General features: G+C 40.8%; 1 protein-coding gene across 1 annotated transcript in view; it reads right to left on the reverse strand.

The window, feature by feature from the left end:
- rreb1a (ras responsive element binding protein 1a) overlaps positions 1-25,034 on the reverse strand; it is a gene marked incomplete at its 5' end in the record, with an annotated part of 43,593 nt that overhangs the window by 16,964 nt on the left and 1,595 nt on the right. The window lies entirely within an intron of this gene.

The raw sequence follows: 25,034 nt of genomic DNA on the forward strand, positions 1-25,034 counted from the left end.
GCGGCTGTAAACACTCGTCGATTACGGTGGTAATTCTCCATCTTCCGTCACTCTCAAAACCTCAATTTCAAAACAATGTCACGAGGAACCCTTATACCCCGGAAAACTGACGCAGCCGCGCTCCCGGCTCTAATGGTAGAAATGCAGCAATGCTTTCCCGGCGTCAATGGGTTAAAACCCAGTCTTTTGGCCAACCAAATTTATTTATTCATTTGCAAATTTATTTTAAGATGCACATTCATGATGGACTCTTTATTTAATTACTTATTGTACTTACTAATTGCTTATTTTGGATTTTGGAGTGAACGCACACCAAACCCCATTCAAACTCCATTCAAAAATCTGACAATTTAAGTTTTCACAGCAAATTAACAATCTCAGCAAAGTTACACAGGATAAGGTAAAACATTTAGTCAGAAGTGTCTACTCATCATTACAGCTGATGAATGAATCCCTGTGCATGATAGTTTGTAGGTTTTAGACACAATAAGTCAGTGAAGCCATCATAATGTTATTCTTTCGCTTGGAAGAACAAAACCTAGCCCTGAGCTGCTGCTGCAGCCGCACATCACACTCTGATTCACTGTGACACAGGACGAGAGGGATGGCAGCAATGACCTCTGATCTATAAGAGCAGTCTTGGCCTGACGGCGACTGGACCAGAGGGGATGAAAATGTGGCATTTACAGTCCTCACACCTGCCTCGGCATGGCCGAGAGACAGAGACACACAGGAGAGAGTGGAGAGAGAGAGAGGATGATGGAAAGAAGAAGAAGAAGGGGGGCACAAGAGAAGCTAATTGGCATTTCCTGTTTGGCAGCCCCCACAGGAAGACGCTCTCCAGAACCGACCACTTCCTCCTCCAGCTAAAACTCAGCTCAGAGTGTGTGTGTGTGTGTGTGTGTGTGTGTGTGTGTGTGTGAGAGACATTCCTAATGCGAAGGAAAGAGGAGAGAGAGAAGCAGTGAACAGAGCCAGTGTTAAAATGATGAAAAGTTGGAGTTTGGTGAGAAGAACCAAGCAGCAGTGGAGATGAGATGATTGTATCATTAACATTTTAACCAAATAAATTGCAAAAACTTAAACTAAGATTGTGTTTATGTCTTTATCTCACAACTATAAACCACTCACTCTCCCACACCAAAGTCCATAGAGAAAATCAGTGATTTTAACATCACAGCACACAGAGTTGTTGATCCACTGCAGCCTCCATCACTAAGTTCAACCGTTTTGTGCTGGGGAGGAGCTATGGGGGGGCAAGGGGGGGCAGCTGCCCACCTAACTTTTGTGGTTTAAAAACTTTACTTGTAAAATCCACCACTATGTCCACAAGCTTTTCAAAGTAGTGAAACAAACAATAAATTAACCAAAAGTCAATAATTGTAAATATAATCTAAGGCCCCTGACTCACTTAGCTACAGCCCTGCATCAAACGTGCAGTGCACTGTTCACAGTCTGGCTCACACACAGCGAGTCTGCTGCGGTGGCTCTGCATCCCGGCACAGAGAGGAGCGACTGAGCTAAACATAACTGTTGTGTGTAAAAAATATCTTCTGATTTTAGCTTTGTTGTAGGTATTAGCTACATGACCCTACAGTGTAGTGATACAAGGATAACGACTGTTGCAGGCAAAAGTAGCTGGAGAGAGTAGGACAATGAAAAAGAAGAGCAAAAAGTGGGGATATTGAAAGGGTTTCTAGTAAGAAAAATGCAGAGCAGAAGAGAAGGAGTGAAATGAAGGAGAAGGTAGTGAACTGGAGAGACCAGGAGGCTCAAAGCAGAAGAAGACCACAGAAGGAGATGAAGAAATAAGTGAAGGAGAAGAGGATGTGAGGGATGAAGAGGAGGAGGCTGCTGCAGATTCACAAAGTGAGACAGAGGAAGAGTTTTTTTTATTATTTTTGATTATTGCACTCTTTATTTTATATTTTAATTTTGCTATTACTTTTAAGAGATGCACTGAGCTTGTTCCTGTTGCTTTTTTTGTTTATGTTCAAACCATTTACATTTGGGGATTCTTGTGTACCGTCCTCTCATGCCACCCTGCCAGGACCTCTTGCCGCCACTTTGCCACTGGTTTTGTGAATTCAGCTTTTAAAATTCTTCGTTCAGATTGACCTCAGTTACGCAAAGTGACCACACGAGGCAGCAGTAGCCAGCAGCTCCTATGTTCCCGCAAGCTAAAATCACTGATTTTCTCTATGGACTTTGGTGTTGGAGAGTGAGTGGCAAGTCTTTATTGTAAAAGCTAGAAATATATTTTTTACCTTGTGTTTTTCACAATCTTAAAATGACCCTTTATTTTCTAATAATAACATAATATTCTATTTTTTATTTAAATTATTATTTTAGTGTTGAAGGAGGGAAAACGTGTGAAAAGAGGGGGGGAGGAAATCAAAAGAAAGCATGAGGAGGAGACGAGTGGAGCTCTGCAAGTGACTGGTGACAACTGGCTGTGTATGTGTGTGTGTCGTTTCCACTGACCTCTCGTTCTATCGCTACTCTTACATGACAAACTGTAACATGGTCGTGGCAGGTGCACCAACACGCACACACGCACACGCACACGCACACACACACACACACACACACACACACACACACACACACACACACACACACACACACACACACACACACACACACACACACACACAGACAGCACTTTTTACAGCCTGGAGAAACGAACAGCAACAGATGGCTGCAAGAGAAGAAAAGATGAGGAGGGAGGAGGAGGAAGGATGGAGAGGGGATTAAGTTTGGAAAAAAATAAAGTATGGAAGAGGGGAAGGAGGGGAGAAGAGGAAGGAAATGAAAGAAGGCTTTTGAAGGAGGTGAAGACCAAAAAAGGAAAGAAGGAGGAGGAGGAGGACACCCTACAGGTGGCGCAAGAGGAAAATTCAGCCGAAAACGATAATCAAAATGATTGATCCTCTGGGAAACATGAGCGTCACAGCAGATTATTTGTGTGTGTGTTACTACATCTGTTCACATCCATCACACAGCTCTCTCACACACACGAGCACACCGCACACACACACAAAAGTAAAAAGTCACCATGTGGGAGACAGACAGTTAAAGGACCAGTCTGTAGGTGTGTGTGTGTGTGTGTGTGTGTGTGTGTGTGTGTGTGTGTGTGTGTGTGTGTGTGTGTGTGTGTGTGTGTGTGTGTGTGTGTATGCAGGAAGTGAGGACATTTTGTCCCGTCCTCAAGTTCGGCCTCATCTTAAAATGGCTGTTTACATGTTTAGAAGGGTTAAGTTAAGGTTCAAGTTCAGGTTTAAGTTAAGGGTTAGTTTAGTTGTGATTGGTTAGGAACTCTGTGATTGTCCTCACTCACTAAGACTGCTGTACAGGAATGAGTGTGTGAGTGTGAGTGTGTGTGTGTGTGTGTGTGTGTGTGTGTGTGTGTGTGTGTGTGTGTGTGTGTGTGTGTGTGTGTGTGTGTGTGTGTGTGTGTGTGTGTGTGTGTGTGTTAGCATGAGTGCATTTAAGTGAAGGAAAAGTTTCCGTTTCCTCGTTTAGCAAACAAACAAAACGCAGCTTTACTCGTTCATACACAGCTAACAGAATCAGCTCCAGGACAAAAAAAATTATTATTTTAAAAATTATTTTAAAAATTCTAATATTAACATTTGAAAACGTGATTTAATAAAATAATTCTTGTTAGCGTTTTTTTAAGCTAATAGATTAGCACAGTACAGCACTTTTAACATTCACCACCCACAGGTCAGTAGTGGTAGCCTAGCATGAGCATGTAAAAAAAAAACGATCCATGAAAACAAACATTTTTATTCTAGAGCTAGTTATAAACTCAATCGCGTGTTAAAATGCCTGATTGTTTATTTGTTGTATGTTTTATTAATATGTTGCATGTATAGCCATGAGCTAACTAGCATTAGCAGGCCGATAGCAGTTCCATAGTAGTGTCCATTTATTTTTATGTCTCTCTCTTTTTAGTGGGTGTCGGCTAACGGTCTGTGTTTAGTCGTGTGAAGATGTGAAGAGGAGGATGAACGGATGAGTGAGGGGAGGAGCCACTGACCATATGTTAGCTATTTAGGACCTGACTGTTTTTTACATCCTACACAGATAAGTATATATATATATCCATGCTTGGAAACCATCAAACCTGACTGAACTGGAGATGTTTTGTAATGGTCCAAAATACCTTCCGCCAGAATCCAGACTCTAATTGGAAGCTATAGGAAGCATTTAGAGGCTGTTATTTCTGCAAAAGGAGGATGCTTAAAACTTATTCTAAACTTATGCACATGCCTAATTTTGTTTAAATAATTCTTGCACACTTTCTGTAAAATCATATAAATTTCACTATATATATATATATATATATATATATATATATATATATATATATATATATATATATGGTGTGTCTTAAAATAACTGTATTTAATCTAAATCCATGCATCTGATGCTTTTAATTAAATCTCACAGTGTAAGACATGATAATGTTAACTAGTCTTAAGTTTCATTAACTAATTGTTAAAGCTGTGAGTTGATGGTGGTCGTACTAGCAGACAATTACAACTCATCACTGACGTCGTCTTTAATGAGAATTTACCCCCAAAAATTGTAAAACTTATTTTAAAAGGAAAACTAAACATACATACATTGTATTCATATTTCATTCACAATCAATTCATCAATTATTAATCTATTACTAAATTAATCTGCAATACTGTATTAAATATATAAGTGATGCCGATTCTTTTAATGACTGAACAGAAAACTCTCTCTCTTTAACTCCATCCAAGTTTCTCTATCTTTATCTGTCGACCACAGCAGGAAGTTGACACTCAGAGAGAGAGAGATTGATGCTTATTCTCTCTATCTCTCTGGCCTCGACAATGCTTCCCCCACTTTTTCCCCTCACTCAGCTGCCGTTACCCATCATTCTCTTCTGCTCCTCTACTTTTCCTGTTCTTCTCCTCAGACAAACGACTCACGTTTAAATCCTCACATCTAAAGAATTCTCCGACTTCAGCTCAGATGATGTTTGAACTACTTAAAGACAGAATACTAATTTATTCAATTAAACATTGTTATTTATGTTATTTACAAATATTAGAAACATGTAAATTACAGATTCATTACATTCATTTATCTGTGGACCATGTTCTTGTTCATTCACATTTAAGAAGCTGAAAAATCAACTTGATTTAATGATTACATTTACATCAAAACAGCTGCTGATTCATTTAGTGATCGATTACATGTTGTAACTGTTTACATTTAAGAAGCTGAAACCTTTTTTATTTTGACTGTAACTTTAGTTTTATACATGACAGGGTTATAAGGTTTAAGTTAAGTTTATGTTAGGATGATATCTGTGTGATTCTGTGCTAGTAAAAAAAAATCAAATAAAATCAGAAACCAGCATTTTATTTTTCTGTTACTTTATTCTTTCAAGTCCTTGTTTTTTCTCCATCTTTTGTTTAACTTCTTCAGATTCTTTCTCTCTCGTTACAGATTGACCGGTGTATGTATGTGTGTGTGTGTGGAGTTTAGACCTGACATGATAAAGTGTTCAGATAACATCGACGGCGTGTCAGCTCTACTGTACCACATACCAGAGAGGGGAGGGGGAGCAGGAGTGGGCGGGGTCTGAGGGGTGGAAGAGGAGGAGGAGGAGCAGGGGGCGGAGTCTGAGGGGGGAGGAGGAGAGCGTGTCAACCAACCAGTGAAGAGAGCGACTGTGGCAAATGTCTGCCAGCTCTCAGCCAATCAGGACGCAGATTCCTCTACACACACACACACTCACTCAGTCTCATCAGTATCTTTATCTATTTTTGAATGTTTGTTCTTTTATATCTTTCATTTAAAATAAAGAAACAATAAATATAATTGACAATTCTTTTTGATAGTTAATATTATATTATTATGTATTTCACAGAAATCCGGGGCAGTTAAGAGAAAAAACCCCAAAAAAGCTCATCAATGAAGACAAGCAGAGACACAAAGTCAAGGCTCCTGAGGACAGAGACACGTGTCACGTGATCAACAGGTGGTCACGTGACCATCAAGAGACAAAGCCAGAAGCAGCAGCTGATGTTTGTTTTAGCTGCAAAAGGTGAGGAGCAGACGAGGAACAAGGAGAGGAGGACACGGAGACAAGGAGAGGAGACAATGAAAAGGAGAAGTGGGAAGGAAATGAGGAGACAAAAAGACAAAGGAGGAGAGGAGACGAGACAAGGGGAGGAGACAAGAAGATAACAAGGAAATGAGCAGACAAAACGAAGAGAAGACAGGGAAAATAAGGAGAGGAGACAAGGTGTGAGGATAAAAGAGGAGGAAAAGCAACAAGGAGAGGAGAACATGCCAAGGAAAAGTGGGAATTAAATGAGGAGATGAAACAAGTCGTCAAGAGAAGAGAACAGGGACAGAAACAAGGAAGAAGGAAAAGGAGATGAGACAAGAAGAAAACGAAATGAGCAGACAAAACGAAGAGAAGACGGAGAAAATAAGGAGAGGAAGCTAGGTGTGATGGGAAGGGAGGAGGAAAAGGAACAGCGAGAGGAGAGAGAAGAAAGAGGGAGAGGAGTCAAGGAAGGTAGGGTAAAGGGGAGGAGAAAACAACAAGGAAATGAGGAGAAAAAACAAAAAGAAGATGGAAAATCAAGGAGGGGAAAAGGGTGTGTGGTGAATAGAGGAGAGGGACAGAAACAGAGAGGGAGAGGAGGCAAGGAAAGGAGACAAGAAGGGTAACAAGGACATGAGGTGAAAAAGACGGGAAAAAAGTAGCGATGGCGAGGTGTGGAGAAGAAAGGAGGCAAAGAAACAAGGAAAGGAGATGACAAAGTGAAGAGAGGACAGGGAAATAAGGACAGTGAAATAAGGAGATGTCATGAACAAGGAGAGGAGCGACATGAAGGAAAGGAAATAAGGAGAGTGCAGTGGTATTGCTGTGTACAGCCGGCAGTTCAATGGATGAATGAAGGGATGAAGGGAGTGGGAGGAGGAGCATATTTACCCGTCCTTTTTCGTAAATCAACGTTCGCTCGTGTCTCGGGGCGGGGCAGTATGGGAGGGGACGGGGTTTGTTGTGTGTGTGTCTGCAACCACTGCTCACACTGCAGGGGGAGAGACAGAGACACAGTCAGTGAGACACACACACACACACAATGTGACAACATGATCATGTAAACGCGCACACGACGCTCACACAGAGCTGACCTGCTGTGCTGTGAGCGCCCCCTGCTGCTGAGAACCAGTCTAAACACAGACGCTCACTCTGAGTGATAACATGGCTGCCAGTGAACCACTCACTCTCCCACACCAAACTCCATAGAGAAAATCAGTGATTTTAGCTCGCCAGGACACAGGAGCTGCTGGTCTACTGCTGCCTCGTGTGGTCACTTTGTGTAACTGAGGTAAATCTGAACCAAGGATTTTAATGCCTAATTAACAAAATCAGACATTTGAATTTAGCTATGGAGGCAGCAGTGGATCAACTCCTGTGTGCTGTGATGTTAAAATCACAGATTTTCTCTATGGACTTTGGTGTGGGAGAGTGAGTGGTTTACAAACTTCAGTTTCTTGTTGGAAAAGTCTGTCTAACAGTGAGATAAAGACGTGAACATGTGATGTAGATATCATAGACTTCAACCGACATCAATTTTGTGATGGCTAAAATCATGTTTTCACTGAACCTCTGTGGCCATTTTTTGAGTTTAGAAGAGAAAACACACTTTATACATCCAGATGAACGCACACACACAGGTCTGATCAAACACTAGCAGCAGATACAGAGGTCGACGTTGAAACAATCAGCACTGTCGGTTAACGAGAAAATCAGATGAAAGGTAACAAGTAACAAAGATATCACGATGTGGTGTGTGTATGTAACACTGCTGAGACTGAGTGAGCAATCAATGCCATGAGTTAGCTGTAGTGTGGACAGCATGATTTTATCAGCATTATTTATTATTGATCATCACAAACAAAATATAATAGGATATTTACATTATAAATCAATGCAAGGTAATGAGAGATGGCAGACTTCACCCCATTCACGCAACAAGCCTCTGGCGGCCTCTGTTGGTCATATTGGCAAGGGCCAGTGTGGAGGCACAAACAAACAGACACACACACAGCCACTAAAAACAACATTTCACTCTTCACTCTGTGGTGAATTGATACAAAATAATGGTAAAATGAAACTATAACTTCTTCTATATTGCTATGAAAAAGACAAATTTGTGATTTTACCCCAACGTGACGATAATAATTAAAAGGTTGATGACAGGAGGCATCGCTGCTGCACTAAGGTGATAATCTGAGGGAGGAGACAGAGGAAGGATGAAAGGATGCAGAGGGGATGTATTTATAGATGGATGGTTGGATGGATGAGGAGGGAAAGAAGAGGAGGGGAAGGAGGCAAAGAGAAAGATTAAGAGCTTAGAATGTTGATAAGACTAATTAGGAGGCAATTGAGGATGCACAGAGGAGAGGAGGGTGGACAATATGGTCAAATACACCTTTAATAAAAGCTAAATATACATTTTAAATAACTCTTAACGTGTTTCACTGCTGTCAGTGCCGCACTCATGTAAATTAACACAGCTCAGAGAAAGGACAAGGGGCATAAAGCAGCTCCGTCCTAAACCAGGGTTTATCACCGCGTTCCCGCTCCAACACACGCTAAGCCCCCACTAAGCCACGAGCTAATGAGCTAGCAGCAGCCGCTAACTCACTGCCACAGATGCACAGAAACACTGCGTCTGCGGCTTTAAACGGCGTTAAACGATTTTAAAGCTGTCAACGAGCGACAAAAATGTTTTTTAAAACAACAAACACACACAGCGCTAACGTCTAAGGCCGTTCTGTCTGATTTTGATGACTTGTGTTATCACAACTGATGGCTCATCAGTCTAAAAAGAGTTAATCTAAGGTCCTAAATGTTAGCATTAACAACCTTACGTCAGTTAATTATTAAATTGAGTTTATTTCAAAACAATGTGCTAGCATCAATTTAGCATCACAACTGATGACTTCACCAGTCTAAAACATGGCAGGGTGAAATATAAAAAATTATATAGTTTTAACTGAAATATATTAAAAAATATTTACGGACAACAAAGCTAATCTAAGGTTGTTAATGTTAGCATTGACTATTTTAACTTGGGTAATTGTTAAATTGAGTTATTTTCTGCTAAAAAAACAATACAAAAGTGAAGTTTAGTTTTCATTATGTGTAATGATACTTCTGCTAAAGCTTTTAGGGCTATTTCCCCACGTTTTGATGACTGCTAAAAAAAAGTGATAGATCAGTAAAATTTAGTGCTAGAATGAAAGGATTTCACCTTTTTTATGACTTTAAACTTTAAAATAAAAAATAAAAATGTATCATCAGTAGTAATAAAGGTCTCCATCTTTTTTTCCCTGCTTGGTTAAGTTTCCTTCTTTACTACCAACTCACAACTCATGAAACATTAACCAGTGGTGGCGCCGCATCGCGCTGGTTAGTGTATGTTACACTGTAACTGGGTGAAGTGGGGAGTTGGCAGGAGAAGTGACGATGCAGAACCTGAGAGCGAGTTTGTGGATGATGGGACTGGGGATGAGGAGGCCTGTAACTCACTCTGATGGTAAAAATAACTCGCAGAGCAGGATCAGGAATGTGTGCGTTTTAGAATGCTGCTCTGCTCTGGGTTTGACAGGCATGGACAAGTGCAGAGGGCCTGGAGGAGGAGGAGGAGGAGCAGAGGAGACAAGGATGCAGGAAAGACAAGAGGAGATGACAAGAGAAAAATCAAACTCATAAAACATAAATATCTCACTGTTAGACGGACTTTTCCTTGTGTTAACTGAAGTTTGTAAACTACTCACTCTCCCACACCAAAGTCCATAGAGAAAATCAGTGATTTTAACGTCACAGCACACAGGAGTTGTTGATCCACTGCTGCCTCCATCACTGAGTTCAAATGTGCTAGTTTGCGAGTTTGGCATTTAAAATACTTTGTTCAGATTTACCTCAGTGTCACAAAGTGACCACACGAGGCAGCAGTAGACCAGCAGCTCCTGTGTCCCTGCAAGCTGAAATCACAGATTTTCTGGTGGTTTACAAACGTTGTTTCTTGTTTATTGTTATAAGACATGAATATACATATATAAATAAGTAACAATTAACTGATTAATTAACATTTAAATGGCTAATGCCTTCTTTCCCACACCAAAGTCCATAGAGAAAATCTGTGATTTTAGCTTGTGGGGACAAAGGATTTTAAATGTCTAATTAATAAAATGAGACATTTGAATTTCAGTGGATCAACAACTCCTGTTAGCTGTGCTGTTAAAATCATTGATTTTCTCTATGGACTTTGGTGTGGGAGAGTGGTTTCCTGTTGGAAAAGTCTGTCTAACAGTGAGATAAAGATGTGTTCTTAACGATGTAGACTTGAACTGACGGAGAGTTAATACCGCAAATATTTAGTTTAGCCACTAAAATCTCTTTCCCCCAGATCTTCCCGCACAATCACACTTCAAAAAACCTAAGCTATCCCTTTATTATGTACATAATATTTAATATTTACTATTTTTGTATCAGACTGCCAAAAAGGAAGGACACGGTAAGAAGAAAATGAGATAGGAGGGGTTAACTAGTCCAAACTAGAAAAAAAAAAAATAAATCTCAACAGCTGTTAGAATCACACACACGCACAATGGGCTGTTTTTAAGGGCAACGCTGCATTGATGGAGAAGGTCGAAGGAGTTTAAATTAACTTGTAAAGTGAGAGAGAGAGAGTGTGGCTAGTGCGTTCAATGACTTTAAAAAAAAACAACAGGAAGTGAAAGAAGAAGAAGAAAAAAGAAGTGAACGTCTTGTCAGAGAAAATCTGGTTGGACCAGACAAGCAGCTTCATTCTGCATCTCTGACTAAACTCTGCTCTGATTGGCCAGCTGCCCCGCCCCCCCTCCCTGTAAGCACAGAGCTGATTGCCTGACAGCGCTGTGGCCCTGGCAGAGTGCCTGAATCCTGCCTCAAGGACAGAAACACCTCCCCCTCTCCTCTCTCTCTCCTGTTGTTTGAGTGCTCGCTCTGTCACTGAGCATCCTTATCACCTCAGATGAGTCAGTACTTGCAGTTACTGGTTAACTCTGTTCAAGTCTGATCATGTGTCGAGTGACAGCGACTGTTCCACACGTCTGACGAGACCCTGAACGCACCGCCAACGACGCCTTCAAGTGTCTCACGGTGAACCTGACACGACAGAGACATCATCGAGTTTCAATAAAGACAGGTTTACAAAGTAAAAGCCTCAGTTACTGGGGGTCCATGCTGAAAATACCCTGTAGCCCTGCAGTTTTCAAAATAAAAGTGCGTTTCTGTTAATCCACGCTAAAACACAAAGACGTAGTTTTCAAAATAAGAAACTCAATTTCTAATAGTGCACACTAAAATACAGCCTTGTAGTTTTCAAACTCTACGCTAAAATACAAAGATGTATCTTTCAAAAAAAAAATTTCAACTTATGATGATCCACACTAAAATGCAACCCTGCAGTTTTTAAAATAAAAGTCACAATTTCTGTTCGTCCGCATTGAAATAGATCCCTGCAGCTTTCAAATTAAGGGTATGTGTTTCAATAGGTCCACACTAAGTTACAAACCTGCAGTTTTCAAAACAAGTCTAGTTTTGCAAGACTCATCCAAAACATCATCCCACAGTTTTCAAAATAATAGTTTCAGTTACTGTTCGTCCCCATTGCCTAAAACACAACACTGGAGTTGTCAAACTAAAACGGCGACTGGCGTCATTTCCAAAAGCCTCAGCTTCCGAGGGCGGACACCAGGGCGTAACCATAGCAACAGTGATACCATCACATCCCAGCATGTTATCATAGACGTTAACGATGCCTTAAGGGTCCTCACTGGTGTGTTTAGGTGCATTTAGAAGTATGAACGGTGCCTTCAGGGTCCATATTAAGACGCTCTTTAGATCCTCAACAAAGAGTGAGGGACACTGGCTTCTGCCTCTCATGACACAGCACTTTTACTTCCTGTATTTGAACGTGGGCTGATTCCTCAAATGAACATGGGAATCAAAAAAGAAAGCAAAAAAAAAAAACTTGCATCAGCTGACTTTTTATCGTGTGTGTGTGTGAGATGATTTACTGGCTTTTCTTTTTCCAGCTTTCTTCTGTAATTACAGCCACTGTGGGGGGGGCAATAAGTCAGAATGTGAAGGGGGGGGGGGACTGTCAACATGCTGAGCAGCTGTCACACACACACACACACACACACAAACAGGTGTCTGCGACAGCCAACGACCTCTGCTCTCTCCTCTGTTAGACCTCTATTCATCAGGCCATGCTAACAGATGCTAACCTGGACGTGTGTTTCACAATAAAAGATCTATTCACTTGTGAGTCACCTGCATCACAGACACTCCACCAGATTATGTCTTTACTGTTAAAGTGACACACACACACACACACTTGATTTCCTGCACATTTATCAGTCATTTAAAAACAGAACTTCAGTTAAATTTTTCTTTTCATTTAACCGTTTTTTAAATCACTAACACGTTACAACTGCTACAATAAGTCAAAAATAAGTGAGTCCATCTGCTAAGATTAATTCAGCAGCCATTTTGATCACATGTAGCCTAATCTAGTATTGATTAACAACAACTGATCAATCAGGCAGCTGTAATTTTAAAGAAGAGACATAATATTAAGACGTCAAAAAGTCAAAGTGTCCTCATGAGTCAATTCAATTTAAAAATACAACTTCAGTTACATTTTTTTTCTTTTCATTTAACCATTTTTAAATAACACTTTCCACCTGCTGCATTAAGTCAAAAATAAGTCTGTCCGTCTGCTTAGAAGAATTCGGCATCTACAGTGGTATGCAAAATTTCGGGCACCCCTGGAAAATGTCTATAATGCCCTAACTTTTGCATACCACTGTATCTACTGATCATGTGTTATCTAGTATTGATTAAGAAATGATCGATCAATCAGGCAGCTGTGATTTTAAAGAAGAGACAGAATAAGTCAAACTGTCCTTGCGTATCTCTGTGTTTGTGGACATTTTGTCTGCACACAGGACACACACTTCAGCTGTTTTAAGATACAACTGAGTGAGTGAAGATGCTACATTTCTGCAGAAACTTTAGCCTCAGACTCTGTTCATCACTTCATCCCTGCCCTCCTCCTCCTCCTGCAGTTGTTCCTACACTCAACAAAGACACACATTCATCCTTTAGATGAAAGCATATACACACACGCCTGTATGTCTGCAAGCACAACTGGAAGTGTGTGTGTGTGTAGGAGAGAAAGCAAGAAAGAGCAGAGAGAGAAATATACTTGCAGGCTGACAGATACTGTATGTGTGTGCGTGTGTGCGTGTGCGTGCGTGTGTGTGTGTATGTGTGTGTGTGGTGAGTGTGTTGCCTCTAGGCCTCAGAGCGTGCTCACACACGCTAGAGTCAGTTTGAGATGTGGACTAATTCAACACACAGGTGATGAAAGAGTTTACAGAGATGGAGAGAAAATAAAGGAGGAGGGATGAAGACGAGTCACACCCAAACTTCTATTGTTGTTGTTTAAGTGAAGCAGCAGGAGGAAGAGGAGGAACACATTCTCTTGGTTTTTAAAAGAAAAATTCATACATATATATATATCATTTTTTAAGTAAACCTGATCAATAACTTCTGATGTCCACACTAAAACACAACCCTTCAGTTTTCAAAATAATTCACTGTTTCTGTATGTCCACACTTAAACACAAACCCACAGTTTTCAATGTAAAGTCTTAACTTTCACCAACTGTCCATCCATCCTAAAACACAAGCAGTTTTCACAATAAAAGTTGTGGTTTCTGTTCGTCAACACTAAAACACGACTACACAGTTTTCAAAATAAAACTCTGTTACTGTTAATCCCCTCTTACACCCCTGTGTTTCCAAATAAGAGTTTCTGTCCATCCCAACTAAATAACAAGCCCGCAGTTTTCAAAATAAAAGTTACTTTTTTTAACTTCACTGAAGTGTCATCAATATGAGAAAGCACGTCTGTTTTTTAAGTGTGAAAATAAAGGGTTTTTTTAGGAAAAGGAGAGGAAACATGAGGAAGGAGGTGACACAGGGAGATAGAGGGAGCAAAGAAGGCAATGGAAGGAGATAGGAACTGGTCCAAACTGGGGTATATAAAACAAAAAAAAACAAAAAAAAAAAACTTTGTCTCCTTGCTAACAACAGCTGTTAAAATGACTAACACACACACATGTAGGATGGGAGGGTTACAAGCAGCAAGCGATCTGATTGGCTCAAAATGTGGCCTTGTACTTTAGCCTGTATCAGGGAGAGAGAGAGATTATAGAGGTGTAAAGTTGAAAAGGGGTGAGGGGGGGAATAAAGGGAGAAGGAGGGAGAGAAAGAACAAGGGAGGAAAAGTTGGTGTGAGGAGGAAGAGAGAAGATGAGAAAAGGTAGTAGAATGGAGAGATGCAGGAGGAAAGAAAAAAACAGAAGAGGGGGGAGAGGGATGAGAGTTAAAGTGGAGGAGGATGGAGAGAAAGAGGGAGGAGGAGAAGAGGAGCAGCATCTCCTCAGCTGAACTGAATCATCTCATTACATGTGAATTCTTCTGACACAAAGACAGGCTTTATTGTGAAAGGAGGGGAGAAACTCTCTCTCTGAATCTCTCCCGCTCTCTTTCTCTCGTATGTCGGCCATCTTGTTTTACAGCATCTTTTACAGAGTGAGAGCAAAGGGCTTGAGCAGATAAGCTGTTAATGTGTGACTGTGGGTGAGGAGGAGGTGATGGACTTTGTCAAAGTAAAACCTCCTCCTCCTCCTGTATCACTGCTGAAAAAACACTGCTGCATCCTTCACTTCCTGTCTGGAGAGGAAGCAGGATGAGAAGGAGGGGGAGGGTGTGTGTGTGTGTGCAGACTGCTCACCCTACAGAGGTGAGGAGTATTTTAGTTTAGTTTAGTAATTAAAAACTACTGCTTTTATTTTGAAGGTCTTGTAGTTAACAGCAGTCAGGAAACAGAGTGATACACTCAGGTGTGTGACCTGAGAGGAAGAGAAGATGGAGAAAGAAAAAGGGACAGTGCATGATTTTCCACATGAAATGGAAAGAGGAAAAATGTGAAGGGGGAGAGGGAGGGAAGGAGAGGGGGCAAAAAAATGTAGAAAATGAAGGAGGAGGAAGTGCAAGATGAAGAGAGGACAGTTTAAAGGGGCAGTTCATGGTTTTAAAAAGGTAGAGAAGGAGGGAGAGGGGAAGATAAAGGAGGCGAGTGAAGAAGAGAAGGTATGAGAGGAGAGAGAAAAGTCGGCAAAGATTGAAATAAGGAAAAGAAAATGGAGGACAAGGATGAAAAATATGAAGAAGAGAGAAAAGTGTGTGTAGGGCGTGGTGTGTGTGAGGAAGACCAGGTTTCAGTTTAGTGAAAAGACTCTGAAAAGCCTCTGTGTGTGTGCGCGTCCTGGAGGCGCACACACACACACACACACACACACACACACACACACACACACACACACACACACACACACACACACACACACACACACACACACACACACACACACACACACACACACACACACACACACACACACACACACACACACACACACACACACACACACACACACACACACACACACACACACACACACACACACACACACACACACACACACACACACACACACACACACACACACACACGGCAGTCTTTATTGTCTTCCCACTCAGAATGAATGGAGTCTGGTGGTCACACCTATGATGACTACTGAAACCCCCATTACACACACACACCTGAGGCCACGCCCACCACACAGACACACACACCCCAACTCCTCTAACACACACATCCCCAACTTTAGAAACACACAAACAGAACTCCAGTGAACTTTTCTACATGTTTCTTTTCATCTCACTGGTTTTCACAGGGGGAGTTTCCATCTGCAGCAGGTGATCAATAAATAAATTGATCCGTCAGTGTGAATTAATTCAACATATACATGGATCGTGTATGACCAAAACCTGGTATTGATTAGTCCTGATCAATCAGACCTGCTGTGATCACAACATGAAGACAAAGAGAGACACAAACAGAGCGGGAGGACATGAGGTCGTCAGTGTCCTCGAGTTTCTCAATGTTTGTGGACATTTTGTCTGCACACTGAGGACACACACACCATCAGATGATCAAGATGCATGATGATGATGATGATGATGGTGGTGGTGTCAAACCAGTGGTAGAGAGGAGAGATGAGAAACACTTGTACACACCCTTTTTTACTTTGTGCACCTTCAAAATAAAAGCATTTTCCTGTTTTTGGTGTGTTCCTGAAGATTCTCTTTTGAGGGGGAGGAAACAAGTCGAGGAAAAAGGTAGCAGGGAGGGGAGGAAAGGGGAGGATTTAAGGAAAGGGAAGTGAAATGAGCAAACAAGGAGAAGAAATAGGAAGGTAAACAAGGAGAGAGAGAGACACACCTTTACACCTGCTGCAACAGGATGGTGAGGTAAGGAGACGAAAGGAGGAAAGGGGAGGAGTTAAGGAAAGGACAGGAAACAAGGGGAGGTAGAGAGGACACACACACACAGAGGGATGCTCATGGATGTAAGGAGAAGAGAATGAAAAAAGTCTAGGGGCATGTTAGTGTGGTTGTCACGGCAACAAGGCGTGTCCTGTGTGCAGAACAAACAATGGTACCTTTTCACAGGAGGGAGGGGCAGTGTGTGTGTGTCAGATTACAGTTTTACTAACAGTCAGATTAACAGGGATTATTCAGACTCAAGTCTGTTTGCTCCATTCACGGGCTGCTGCTGCTCTGACAGGCTACTTACACACACACTGTGACACACACACTGTGACACACACACACGGTGACCCTAACCTTAACCCTCACACAGCTGAATGCCAGTCATAACATAAGGAGGGACTACCACGCACAGTTAGTGAAGTAGTGATTGCAGTTAAAACATTATCTATCTGTGCTGATTTCTCTCTCCCTTTCTCTCTCTCTCTCTCAAACTGCAGAGTCAGCGTGGAAGTTGAGCGGAGGAGGAGGAGGTGGGCAAGTGAGTTAGGGAGACTGGAAACCTCCCTTCAGAGCCTCCAACATGCCTCCAGTGTGTGTGTGTGTGTGTGTGTGTGTGTGTGTGTGTGTGTGTGTGTGTGTGTGTGTGTGTGTGTGTGTGTGTGTGGGTGTGTGTACCACTGAGCAGCTGCAGTGGGGGAAACACACAACAGGAGAGTTCCACTTGAACAGAACTATCCATCCATCATCTACCGCTTTATCCTCCACCTGAGGGTTGCGGGTCAGCTGACACAGGGCAGGATCGCCAGTCCATTTTAGGGCCACATATAGAGACAAACGACCGTTTCACACATTCACACCTACGGTCAATTTGGAGTGACCAATTCACCTAATCCCCACATTTGCATGTTTTTGGACTGTGGGAGGAAGCTGGAGAACTTCCCCCCCCCACCCCACACACACACACACACACACACACACACAGGGAGAACATGCAAACTCCATGCAGAAAGGCCCTTGATGGTCACATGATGACATGATCAAAGCAGAGTGAACTTTGAGACTTTTTAGTTTGTTTTTCTTTTAAAACACATTTCAAAATGTTATTTTCTACTAGTTGTATTACTTCTGTGACAATTAATCCATGACTAAATTAATCAACTACTTTGACAATCGATAAATCCATGGTTTTTATTTAATGCTAAATGATTTGTATTTGCTTTTCTAATCATGATGACCACTCGTAGCTGCTGTACACTACAGTTTTGCCATTCACACACATTCACTCAGACTTTCATACAGCACATCTATGTGCAGCACATGTTCTATCACTCATCTTTCGTACCCACTCACACACTGCCGGCACAGTGTCTTGCCCAAGGACACATCTGCATGTAGAGTAGCGTAGCCAGGAATTGAACCCACAACTTCTGAGTTGAAAGAGGACTCGCTCTCCCACTGAGAGACAATAGCTCAGTGGGAAGTTTTTAATAATTAAAAACAAAGTTTGTTTGATTTTTCAACTTCTTAAATGTGAACACTTTCTGCTTTCTTTGCTCCATGAAACAAACAATAACAAATAATTGTGTTTGTGAACATGAATTGTATGAAGCAAAACAACTCATCGATGAATGAATAATGAAAATAACCTTTAATTGCATCTCCACATGTATTCCATAGAGATAATATATTAGTATTTAATATAGTATAGTTACTAACTATATTATAGTTAGTTACAGTTTAATTTTCAAACTGTTTGCTTAAACTTTTGTTATTTTAATTTTTTTTTTTCTTTAAACTTACTTAAAACGGTTTTAAAAAAAGCTGTAAAAGCTGCAGTTGCACATGTACAGTGGAGGAATGAAGCTAAGTGTGTGTGTCACAGTGTGTATGTGTGTGAGAGAGAGACAGACCTGTTGTATGGGATGCCAGAAGAGCCGGCATGTGTGTTTGTGTGTCTCTTTGGGTGTGTGTGTGTGGGGGGGGGGTGCGTGTGTGTGTGTGTGTGTGTGTGTGTGTGTGTGTGTGTGTGTGTGTGTGTGTGTGTGTGTCTTTGGGTGTGGTGAGACTGTCTTGCTGATAAGCAGCTTGTGGAGCTAACTATCACTGTGTGTGTGTGTGTGTGTGTGTGTGTGTGTGTGTGTGTGTGTGTGTGTGTGTGTGTGTGTGTGTGTGTGTGTGTGTGTGTGTGTGTGTGTGTGTGTGTGTGTGTGTGAGAGAATGATGGCTGACACACACACACACAGTGGTCCACCTTCACCCTGTTTGCAGCAAATAAAACCGTATTTACTGCAAGTCCAAAGTCCGAGGAGCTTGACTGTGAAAGAATGTCACAACGGACGGAGGAGGAGGAGGAGAAAGGTGATATGTTAGAGGAGAGGGGGCGGAGCTGAGAAGGTGATGCTAACAGGGTTATCTCAGTGTTCCTTTATGATTGTGTATGTCTGAAAACAGGTGACATTTAAAGGGGCAGTTCAACATTCATTCACACGCATTTTCACTCGCTCACTTCCTCGTCAAAGAAGAGATGACTCTGCGTTTAAAAAACAACAGCACCTAAAAAATAAATGATGGTTTAAAGACAAAATAAAATGAAGATTAAATAATAAATAAATTAAATGTTTGTTTCCTTTATCAGCTGACGGTAACACACAGTGTGTGTGTGTGTGTGTTACATGTCCTACTTTAGCTCTATTCATCCTGCGTCTCACGTTACACTCGTCCTCTCCTCGTCTCACAACTCTGTCCTCTGCGTTCACCGTGCGATCAATCAATCAATCGATTAACTCGTCAATATTTGAGGTCAGGTGACACGCATCACCTGTGCAGGTGTCAATCAATCCTGTCAATCTGAGAGACATCAATGATAAACGGCGTCACGTCGTCTGCAAACAATCAAACTTGTCTCGTATCGATCAATGGTTTCTCGGGAAAAAACATCGGTCACGTTTACAGCTTCATCGATCAATAATTAATAACAGAGACGATTATAATCATCGATCAGTGAGTTAAACGTATTTTGTTAAAAATGCTGACTCATATGTTCATATGCTCATATGTGACGTGTCGTGACGGCTCAACAGGAAGCGGGTGGTTGCTTGGTAACAGAAAACACTCCCATAAACACTCCAGTTTTCAAAATAATAAGAGTCTCCGTTTCTGGTTAAAGCTCACATAGAGTGGTCCTATCGCACATATATGCAAGTAGCATACATTAACTTGTTTTTATGGTCAAAAACCTCCCAGTTGCCGTAAATGAGCCGATCTCTCCTCACTGAAGCTCTCGTCAGCCGTGGTGTTTCAGACTGAAATCTCACCCAGAAGACAGACTGTCTTGTGATTGTGATCGTGAAACACCTCCACAACGGACGTTATTCTTCTTCTGCGGTTCAAAGTACACAACCGGATGTGCCCCGAATAGTGGCCCGAGCAGGACGATCTGCTCCGGCCACTAGAACGTTTTTTTTCAGAGATCTCACTGAGCCCGAGATTACAATAAAACACAGCGTTCTCAACAGTGGTTGAACTGTTTGTTTCAAACCTTCAGGCCTTAATAAACGAGGTAAACGTTCAGATACACACCAAAAAACAGCAACAAACCAAGAGATTTCAAAATAAAAGTCTCCGTTTTGGTTCATCAATGCCAAAAGACAAACCAACAGATTTCAAAACAAGTCTTAGCTATAATTTCTTCAAAGTACATTTTTTTTTCACATTTTTTTTTAAATAACTGTGTCCATGCTAAAAAAAAACTGAGTCACTTTCAAAATAAAAGTCTCTTAAGTTTTACCAAACCTGGCGAAAGTACAATTTTATACGTTTTCAAAATAAGGCAACATTTTCTGTGTGCCCATCCAGTGTTAGAAATAAAAGTGTGAGTTTCTGTTAGTTTAAGTAAAAACAACAAGAAGCAAAGTATTATCATTACAAATGAAATACTGAAAAAGTTTTTACTCTTCAACAAACAGTTTCCAGGTTTGTGTGTGAACGACACAGGAAGAGAGTGATGAGCCATTTGCTTCCAGACAGAGGTGTAAGAGTGTGACTCCCACCCATCCCCCAAAGTCCTCCCTCCTCCGCCTCCCCCACCACCACGCTGCTGCTCCATCTACATCCACAGAGACACCACACCCAGATCAGAAACAACAGGCTGCTGCATCTCCACCCTGCTAGGCCCGAGAGGCTCAAACTGGTTTGACACCACCATCATCATCACGCATCTTAATCACCTTTTCTTCCCTGTGGTCACATGACTGTAACATCCATCCATCACTGTCCTGATTCACTGATTCACTCACTGGGTTTTCACATCAACAATCACTGAACTCACCCTAACCCTCTCAGCTCCAACAAACGGGTTAAAAAAGTTGTTTTTTTTAAGTCTTTAAAACATCCAAAGTTTTAAAGTTAAAAGTCAGGTTTCAATTCTTTAACAATTTTACATTTAAAAGTGACATTTTAATGACTGATTATTTGAGTTTGAACCTTGTTTTTATTTACACATTGAAGTGGATTTTCTTTAGCTTTAATCAGGTGACAAAGTCACATTTGTAAGTTGTACTTACTAGCTCAAATTTTAACTTATAAGTTCTAATGATAAAAACGAGTGAACTCAAACCACGAGGATGTTATTTAAATAAAAAAGTAATCATCACTGAAATTTTTGCACTCGCACCTATTGGATGTGACATTAAAACTCCTCAAGTCAAACATTCACCTCCTTTGCTCACCTTCCTCCTCCTCCTCCTCCTCCTCCTCCTCCTCCTCCTCCTGGTCAGGGGATGGAACATAATCTTATCTAAAAAAGGCGTGTCTATAAATAGAGGCTGGGCGCAGAAACACACGAGTGATGTTGTTCTGTGTCTGTTTTAAAAACCTCAGCAGGACGTAAATGTAAAGCTGCTGCTTCAAAAAACCATTCAAAATTAACTTTATATTCAAAAACGACTTAATGCAAACTATCTCCAAAACCAACTAAATATAAACTTTAACAAACTTTTAATTTAAAACTTAAAATTAAGTCACCTGACCTCTGACCTGACAAAATAATTTAATTCAGATAAAAAAAAATGTTCCATGAAATGTCAAAATGTTTATGATGGAAAGAAAAGACAAAAACACGTTGATCATGTGTATTACTCGTCTCAACGTTTTCAATGAATACAGACTGTGTGTGTGTGTGAGAGAGAATAGAGGTTAATGCGTCTCCGAGGGAAAACAAGAGCTTTTAATTAGCGGTTTCACTCGTGTCCCTGTGGACAAAAACGTCCCACTGAGATTTCACATTAACACACACACACACACACTGACACATACACTGCATCTATTAATAAAGTGTACTTATTCCTCCCAATTACAGCCATTAAATAACTTTAATTATGACCATTTGTTTAAGTTCTCTTGTTTATATTTGGCAAAAAAACTTTGATCTATTTAAATAAGATATTCTTTTTTGGGGGGAGGGGTTATTGGTCAAACAACTACTGAATGAATCGATTATTAAAGTTATTTTTCAATCATTTAAACCAGTTAATGTGATTTTTCAGCTTTTAAATATGAACCACAGACCATCAACATCTTTAACATCTTCTGAACCAAATGAATTCATCAAGAAAATAATCATTAGTTTGCATATATGCACAATATAAATACACACACATATATATATATATATATATATATATATATATATATATATATATACTGTATGTATAGGAGTTGTTTCCTGCTAGAGCAGGAGTTGATGGACAGGGAAACCAGGACTGAATGTTTGAGAGTAAACGGATGAAAACACTCACAGAGAATCACCTGCACACAAGCAACAGCAAACACCTGAGTGTCATGTCTTTACATGACTGTAACTGCAGGCTGTGTGCGTGCGTGTGTGTGTGTGTGTGTGACTTCATTTCCCACAGAAAAGCTTCACACTCACAACAGACAAGGAGGAGGATGCTCCTGTTGCACAAGACACTCTTTGTGCGCGTGTGTGTGACATCATGGACTACATCATCCCTCGTCAGCATTTCAAAATGTCTACCACCACAGAATGAAGAAGAAGGAGGTTTTTTTTTTTGTCGTTTTGTTTTTTCTTTCATTGTAAGAAACACTTACATTTTCCTTTAATCCTCATCTTTGCATCAGGTTCAGGTGTTAATAATAAAGACATCACATGACAGAGGCTCCATCATGTTTTTTGGAGCGTCACTTTTAACAACTATGTCACAACGAATTTAATTTATCCATTATATGGTTCCTAAAATATGAAGAATTTTCCATAAACCTGAAAAATCACAACATTCAACTGTAATGATGATTTTTATTGTAAATCTTTGATCATCGTCAACTATTTTCATTAATGATTCATTGTTATTTTCTGTTTACTTTCTTTTTTTCATCCTATACCAGAGTTTTTTATATATATTTAGTACATTTTAAAGTTTGAAAACCAAAAGTGTCACCTCCACAGACACCAGGGTGTCAAAAAAGATTAATATTAATAATGGAAAAAACAATAAAAACAAGTATATTAACTTTTTTTCCACGTGCGTGTACATCATTAACAAACGTCTCAGTAGAGAAATAGTGTTTGTTTTAAACCACGACAGGATGATATTGATTAATCAGCTGATCACCGTCTTAACTCATCACCATCACATGATGATGATGACGACATCATCAAACAAGATCAATACACAAGCTTGTCAACTTTCTGCTCAGAGACTTGATTGATTTGACGAGTCGTCGTCACCAGAGCCACACACACACACCCCCACACACACAAGAGCCTCACACACACAGAGCATGCATCTTTCACACACACACACACACACACACACACACACAAACACACACACACACACACACACACACGAGAGAGAGAGCGAGAGAGAGCGGTCGCCGTGGGCCGAGCTCGGCCTCAGTGTTGAATTTCGTGTTGGAATGCTAACTGCTCATCCAGATCTCTCCTCCTCCTCCTCCTCCTCCTCCTGACAGAAGAGGAAGTACGAAGAGGAGGACCAGAGAAGTCATCAACACAAGCAATAAAGAGCTCAAACACACAGAAAAACCACGATAAAGTTCTCCTTTAAACTCACCACAAAGTGTTTAAAACGTCAACAGAACCATGAAGTCAAAGTACGACAAATTCAATGAAAATAAATGTCCAAAAAGATACCTTCAGTCAACAAAAGTACCTTAAACAGCACTGAGCAGCAGAAACACACTGTACATCCCACAATAGTCACAACAGCACGTTACAAACAACCTCCAACACATTGTAGCTTACAAACAGTCGATGAGTTAGGTGTGAAAACAATGTTTTTAAAAACGAGAGATTAAAAAAAGGGGCATAAAGGTGTCAAAATGCTGGATTTGCAGATTTACATGAGGTATAATCCCAGAGTCCAGATTAAAACCACGTCAGATGCCTTTAAAAACCTTTAAATATGACCATAAATGCTGGAAATCCACAGGTGTGATCGTTAAAGGATTTAAACTTATAGAAACTGTAAAGGTTTACGACAAACTCAGCTATTTAAAATTGTATCGCGTGATTTAATTTTTATTTTGTGTTTACGCAAAACAATACATTTGGGGGAGGGGCATCTTTTTAAACCTAGCTTTCAACTGAGCTAAAATGGTTGCCATGGCAACCGCCACACATGAGTGATAAGTTTCTGATTGTTTCTGAGTAAATAAATTAAGCTCTTGTTTCGATTTATTCATGAGTCATTGAGTCAAAAAGTCAGGGGAAAGGATGAATAATCGTTTTCATTAAACTCAAAACTCACATTTAGAAACTCACTTTGAAGATTAATCTGATAATAATTCATCCCCCTAATCAACGGTCATTTTTAAGACTTATTTGAACATCCATAGATTTGGATGTAAACATCATTTATGACTCGATAAAGTAAAATAAAGTATCTGTAAACAAACAGAAAACTACTGTAACTTTCCATAACGTTTTATTTTCGATAAACTGTGTAGAAAAAGCTGCTGAATTTCGAAAACAAACACCAAACGGAGCACGAGCTTCGTGTTAGTCACTGAAAATAATCTTAAAATCATCTTTTAAAAGTGCTTTTTGGTGAAATATTAACTCAACAAAGTTGTTCAAAGTTCAAAGTTCCTGAGCAGCGAGGAGGAGAGAGCGGAAGAGAGACATAGGGCGAACACGGAGAGAGAGAGAAAATCCCTAGCAACCATGAGCTCACCAGTTTCAGCGGAGAGTCGGAGGAGAAGCAGCCGAGCAGAGCAGCTCTTCTCCGGCACAGTAACGCGTCCAGCCCCGGTCCCTGCTCCAGCCCCTGCACCAGCCGTGGGCCTGTCCGTCAATCATTGACGGGCCTCAGTGACACCGTGAACCCGCGTCAGAGGAGTGAAGCTCCGCGGAGAAGAGAGAGGAGCATCCTCCTCCTCCTCCTGTTAGCAACACGGAAAACACACGCACACACTCACGACGGAAGAGCTAGCGGGGAAAGCTAACCGCTGAGTGAGGAAA

Source organism: Microchirus variegatus (genome assembly GCF_963457635.1).
Source record: "Microchirus variegatus genome assembly, chromosome: 15".
Classification (NCBI taxonomy): Eukaryota; Metazoa; Chordata; class Actinopteri; order Pleuronectiformes; family Soleidae; genus Microchirus; species Microchirus variegatus.